Source organism: Rhipicephalus microplus, unplaced genomic scaffold (genome assembly GCF_043290135.1).
Source record: "Rhipicephalus microplus isolate Deutch F79 unplaced genomic scaffold, USDA_Rmic scaffold_324, whole genome shotgun sequence".
Lineage (NCBI taxonomy): Eukaryota > Metazoa > Arthropoda > Arachnida > Ixodida > Ixodidae > Rhipicephalus > Rhipicephalus microplus.
The window spans coordinates 55,879-62,500 of NW_027464892.1; the positions used below are offsets into that span (position 1 = coordinate 55,879).

Here is a 6,622-nt window from a genome sequence, read left to right on the forward strand (position 1 = left end):
GCGAGACGGCTTCGCGGTCGCTAGTCGCACGAGCTCGGCAACCGCGTCTGCCGGGGCGGAGTTCGGGACGCCGACGGCTAAGTGGGAACCGCCGCTCGGATGTTCGCCGTTTGTGGCCGAGTGAGTGCTGGCACTCCGGCGAAGCCAAACGGGGCCGATTCCGGCACGATATCGGCGTCTTTCTACGTGCTCGCCGGCGACCGTCGCACGAGTACGGCAAAGTGCGTCTGCCGGGGCGGGGTTTGCGACGCGTACGCAATAGTGAGAACCGTCGCTCGGATGTTCGTCGTCTTTCGCCGAGCCAGTGCTGGCACTCCGGCGAAGCCGAACGGAGCCGATTCGGGCACGATATCGGCGTCTTTCCACGTGCTCGCCGGCGACCGTCGCACGAGTACGGTAAACCGCGTCAGCCGGGGCGGAGTTCGGGACGCCGATGCGAAAGTGGGAAGCGCCGCTCGGATCTTCGCCGTTTTTGGAGGAGTCAGTGGCGGCACTCCGGTGAAGCCAAGGTGCGCCAATTCGCGCACGATATCGGCGTCTTTCGACGTGCCCGCCGGCCACCGTCGCACGAGTACGGCAAACCTCGTCTGCCGGGGCGGGGTTTGCGACGCCGACGCAAAAGTGGGAACCGCCGCTCGGATGTTCGCCGTTTTTGGCAGAGTGAGTGCTGGCACTCCGGCGAAGCGAAAGAGCGTGAATGCGCCCACGAAAGTAGCGTATTTGGACGTGCTTGACGGCGACCGCCGCAGGAGTACGAAAAACCACGTCAGCCGGGGCGAGCGACCCACGGCGGTCTGGGTGCTTATCGCTGCTATTATAGGGGCACCCCGGCAGACGCAGAAAGAAAAAAAAAAAAAATGGGGACATGGCGTGCGTCACCGTGCGGCTTCGCAGCGTTGCCGAAGTCGCCGAGCCCTTCGACTGAGCCGAACGGCGGACAGGGAACGTTGGTCGGCCGTTCTAACCTGTCGGTGCCACGCCGAGACGTCGTTAAGGAAAACCGCGTCGTGGGCCTCTACGACGCCGTCGAGTCGTTGTACGTTTGGTGTCCAGCGTGTCGGCGGCGAGTAGCGGACACGTCGTTCACGACTTCGGTCTTTCGCAGTCGACGCGAACTTGCGGAGAGTCGTGGTGCCTCACGTTTTCGGCAGAAACCGCGGCGGAATTTTCCCGTGCGTGCGCGCACGACCTCGGTGCTGTGCCGTCAGCGTAGTGTTGCACAAACTCGTGGCCTACCCAAGGTGCGGTACGTTTGCGGCCGTATCCTCGGTGGGAATTTCGTGAGCAGGGTCGCAAATTCTACGACCTCGGCGGGTTTGAGAGCGACGTAGACTTGTGGCACGCTCAACGTGCCACACGTTTCGGGGCACACCCGCGGTGAAATTTTCTCGAGTACGCTCGTATTAGTGCCCAAGGAGGTCTGGGTACTTATCGCTGCTATTATGTGGGGGTTCTCGTGAGCGGCGTACGCGAAAGCGACCGGGTGTCTGATATGCGGCGGGCTTCGGCCTCGTCAAGCGTGTCCTCGGGTCTGCTCCAGGGGAATCCACGGCAGTCGTCTGCAGCCTCATCCGCTTGATGCGTTAGGGGCTGGTTGTCGGACGGTGCCGTTTTACCACGATATCGAGGTGTGTTCCGTGTCGTCCTCGGGCGATTCAGATGCGAAAGCGCCGAAGACGCGGGCGTGACCCGTCGTCTGGCGGCTTTGCAGTCTCGGCTCCGTTGCTAGTTCCGGCCGGTCCACCGACAGTGCAGCGGGCTTGGGCAACCCGCACGGCGCGACCGAGTCGATGCAACGAAAAAGAGCGAGCATGAACGTGCTTCTTGCCGCACGGCTCCCACTCGTCTTTCGGGAAGGTTGTGCCGTAGCGAGCTCGAACGCCGTCATCTCGGAGTGCAAAATAAGCGTGTTGGGGCGCCTGAAGGTGGCCTCCGCCGCACACAGACTGCGTCCGGCCCGCCGAAGGCGAGGACGGACGCGCAGTCGAACGATTACCTGGTTGATCCTGCCAGTAATCATATGCTTGTCTCAAAGATTAAGCCATGCATGTCTAAGTACATGCCGAAATAAGGCGAAACTGCGAATGGCTCATTAAATCAGTTATGGTTCCTTAGATCGTTTCTTCCTACTTGGATAACTGTGGCAATTCTAGAGCTAATACATGCAGTGAGCCTGGAGCCCTTTGGGTAACGGGTGCTTTTATTAGACCAAGATCGATCGGGTTTCGGCCCGTATTGTGTGGTGACTCTGGATAACTTTGTGCTGATCGCATGGCCACGAGCCGGCGACGTTTCTTTCAAGTGTCTGCCTTATCAACTTTCGATGGTAGGTTACTTGCTTACCATGGTTGTTACGGGTAACGGAGAATCAGGGTTCGATTCCGGAGAGGGAGCCTGAGAAACGGCTACCACATCCAAGGAAGGCAGCAGGCGCGCAAATTACCCACTCCCGGCACGGGGAGGTAGTGACGAAAAATAACAATACGGGACTCTTTTGAGGCCCCGTAATTGAAATGAGTACACTCTAAATCCTTTAACGAGGATCAATTGGAGGGCAAGTCTGGTGCCAGCAGCCGCGGTAATTCCAGCTCCAATAGCGTATACTAAAGCTGCTGCGGTTAAAAAGCTCGTAGTTGGATCTCAGTTCCAGACGAGTAGTGCATCTACCCGATGCGACGGCTCGGACTGAACATCATGCCGGTTCTTTCTTGGTGCACTTCATTGTGTGCCTCGAGATGGCCGGTGCTTTTACTTTGAAAAAATTAGAGTGCTCAACGCAGGCGAGTCGCCTGAATAAACTTGCATGGAATAATAGAACAAGACCTCGTTTCTGTTCTGTTGGTTTTTGGAATACGAGGTAATGATTAAGAGGGACGGACGGGGGCATTCGTATTGCGGCGCTAGAGGTGAAATTCTTGGACCGTCGCAAGACGAACTACTGCGAAAGCATTTGCCAAGAATGTTTTCATTGATCAAGAACGAAAGTCAGAGGTTCGAAGGCGATCAGATACCGCCCTAGTTCTGACCATAAACGATGCCAACCAGCGATCCGCCTGAGTTACTCAAATGACTCGGCGGGCAGCTTCCGGGAAACCAAAGTATTTGGGTTCCGGGGGAAGTATGGTTGCAAAGCTGAAACTTAAAGGAATTGACGGAAGGGCACCACCAGGAGTGGAGCCTGCGGCTTAATTTGACTCAACACGGGAAAACTTACCCGGCCCGGACACTGGGAGGATTGACAGATTGAGAGCTCTTTCTTGATTCGGTGGATGGTGGTGCATGGCCGTTCTTAGTTGGTGGAGCGATTTGTCTGGTTAATTCCGATAACGAACGAGACTCTAGCCTATTAAATAGGTGCGGGGTTCCCAGCACCTTACAACCTTCTTAGAGGGACAAGCGGCTCCTAGCCGCACGAAACAGAGCAATAACAGGTCTGTGATGCCCTTAGATGTCCGGGGCCGCACGCGCGCTACACTGAAGGAAGCAGCGTGTCTTTATCCCTGTCTGAAAAGACTGGGTAACCCGTGGAACTTCTTTCGTGATTGGGATAGGGGCTTGCAATTGTTCCCCTTGAACGAGGAATTCCCAGTAAGCGCGAGTCATAAGCTCGCGTTGATTACGTCCCTGCCCTTTGTACACACCGCCCGTCGCTACTACCGATTGAATGATTTAGTGAGGTCTTCGGACCGATGTCCGGCGCGGCCTTTCGGTTGCGCCGGTCTGTTGGAAAGATGACCAAACTTGATCATTTAGAGGAAGTAAAAGTCGTAACAAGGTTTCCGTAGGTGAACCTGCGGAAGGATCATTAACGGATTGTGAAGGGTGAGCGCCTCAGCTGCGTCTGCGCCCGACACTTTCTGCCGCTGACCCCGTTTGGACGCGGGGTCGGCTTTTCCCCACGGGGCTGCCTGAATGTGGAGCGGCACCCCGTGACAAATTGTTGCGCCCAGCGGACGCCAACACCGCGACCTTGGACGGTCGGCCAGGTGGCGGACGCGGGTACAAACGGCGCAACGCACTCATAGGTCGGCTTTCGACCCGCCACTGCACCGTGGCTCGAAGCGCTCGAAATGCGCGACCCGACCGCTGCGGGACCGCCTAGTACTGTAAACAGGAGCGGCGGAGCGCGAACGGCGAGTCGTGGTTACGTCGGTAGAAGGCGAGGCTGCGCGTTCCCGAAACGCCAGCCGAGTGCCCTCCCGACCGTTCGAGCGTGCAAGAACGAGACCCGACAATCGCGCGGCGACTGCCAAGTACGAGAGGAACGGCACAAGCGTCGGCGGTCGGTCAAGGAACTGGCGATGTGACGGGTCCGCTGTGCACCAGTGCATACCGTCCCGCCGTCCGCGGCAAGCGCCTCCGCGTCCTCGGGTGACGGAGGCTGCCGGTCGGTTCTTGCAGGCGAGGGATCTCGCTGGCACCGGTTCGCGTTGACGCGCGGCCGGTCATGGCACGGCGATGCGACGGCCGAGGTGCGCAGTACTCGATGGAGGAACCGCACGCTCCGATGACCGTCCCGCCCTCCGCGGCGTATGCGTACCGACCGTAATGGTTGCAGCAGCGCCGGCCGGCTTTTGAATTCGCCACACGAAACACGGTGCGAGATCGCGGTTAGGGGAGCGTCGACGTTGCCAGGCGTTTTGCTTGCTGCCGAGGGAAAGGCGGCACGGCCACGTCGCGCTCGTCGCGATTAGCGGGTCTGCGCGCTTTGGGAAGGTGCCGCAACGACTTGCCGAAAGAGGAAGCACGGAAGAACGAGGGACTTGGACGTCCCGACAATTGAACGCACTTGCGGCCAGGCCCTTGCTGGCTTCGTTCTTCCGCCTCGAGTAGGCTCGTACGCGGCTCCGGCGCCGAAAGTGGTCCTTGGCACCGACTTCGGTGGACGTGGGAAGTGCCGCGCAAGTACGGCGCGCCTGGCTCCACCTGTTGGCTAAAGTAGGCAGCCGGATCGGCATTTTGGTGTGCGGTGGCAAACCGTGGATGCGAAAAAAGCTTGTGCGATTTCGTGGAACAAAAAGCGGGGGTCCCCCTTTTTATGCGGAGGAGACCGACCCGCCTGCCGTGGTGAACCGCGACGCCACGGTAAAAACGGGAGAGGCTTGTCGATGGGACCGTGCATCCCGCGCTCCACGGAGGCCGGGAGGCGGCCGCCCGAGGAAATGTGTAGCCGTCGAGGCCCGCATCTGCGTGCACTCTTATCCAAATGGGTGTACCGCAGGCATTTTCTGGTTAGGCGGGCCAATGAGAGCGAGCACACAACGATACCTACGGGTCCGGCTTGGAGAACCGGCTTCGACGCCTCCCGAGTATTTATAGAGGGGTGGACCACGAAAGCACTCGCAAGTAGCGAAAGCGAAACGCCGTCCGAAACACACCGTTTGCTCGATTTGCGGCAGCCGAAAAAGGCGCGGCAGAGTTTTGGAGTCCAAGCGTGCGCTGAAAAGCGCCCTTCTTGGCCACTGTTTGGCCGAGTGCCAGAAACGTTTGGTTTTGACTGTACGGAATTGAACAAACACTTTTTCACGACTCTAAGCGGTGGATCACTCGGTTCTCGGGTCGATGAAGAACGCAGCCAGCTGCGAGACTTGGTGTGAATTGCAGGACACACTGAGCACTGATTCTTTGAACGCACATTGCGGCCTTGGGTCTTCCCTTGGCTTCGTCTGTCTGAGGGTCGGATCACATATCAAGAGAGCCTTCGGCGCACAAGGGAACGTGAGCCGTCGACTCGTTTTGACCGCGTCGGCAACACGGACAGCACGCTGAACACCTCACAGCGAGCGCCAACAGCGGCCACTCAAGGGCGAGACGGTGGCGACCGTCGTGCCAGAGCCCAACCGAAACGGGGGCGACCGACTGCATTGAGGATGTGGCACCTCGTTGAGACCGCCGCAGGACTTCGAGTCGGAAGGAAGCCTGCAGGGAAAGTGCGGTCGAGGTTGCGTACTCCTCTCTGCGACCGGGCGCGCAAGAGCTGCGAGAGCCACGGACGCGCAACTTTAACGCACGGTAAACACGAGGAGCGAAAGCCGGCCAGCAAAGCTTCTCCAGCCGTGCGCAAAGTGCGCGAGATCGCAGCCTTGCGTTGCGCTTGTTGCCCTCGAAGTAAGCAGGGTGTCCCGTAGACCGGGCGCTCGAACACGCTGCGGGGCCGTGCCTCCTCCAGGCTTTGCCGCGCGAACAGGGAACGTTCGCGCGCAAAGCGCAGGGAGGTGAGGAGGCTGCGCCCGACGTTTGCGGTTCGCTGCGTACGCGGTTGATGCGGAGAGCACGGCGCGACGACTTGCCGCGAAGCGGAAAAAGTCTCCCGCACGAGTTGGCGAAACGTTGGCGAAGCTTAAGGCGTTCTCGTCGTAGTCCGCCGTCGGTCTAAGTGCTTCGCAGTTCCCGTCCCGTTCAAAAAACTGGGCCACTCCAGTTGGGGCGGGGGCGACGCTACACGAGACGATGCCTCTCGCCAGGCTGCGTGGCTGCCCTTGCGGCGGCGGCGACTGGCCTCGGCGGTGTTTGGGCTTTCGACACGGTCGTTTATCACGCAACTGCTCGGACGACGCACGCGCGCAGCGGAATGCCGCTTGCCAGCCTTGTGAAGATGTGACCCTGTACAGGGTTGCGGGCG

General features: G+C 59.4%; 2 non-coding genes across 2 annotated transcripts; both read left to right on the top strand.

Moving 5' to 3' along the window:
- Positions 1–1,993: 1,993 nt before the first annotated feature.
- On the top strand, positions 1,994–3,808 carry LOC142793698 (small subunit ribosomal RNA). The gene has a single exon (XR_012891752.1). It is a non-coding gene; the product is annotated as a small subunit ribosomal RNA (ribosomal RNA).
- A 1,719-nt stretch (positions 3,809–5,527) lies between these two features.
- LOC142793712 (5.8S ribosomal RNA) lies at positions 5,528–5,680 on the top strand. The gene has a single exon (XR_012891764.1). It is a non-coding gene; the product is annotated as a 5.8S ribosomal RNA (ribosomal RNA).
- The last annotated feature ends 942 nt before the right edge of the window (positions 5,681–6,622 follow it).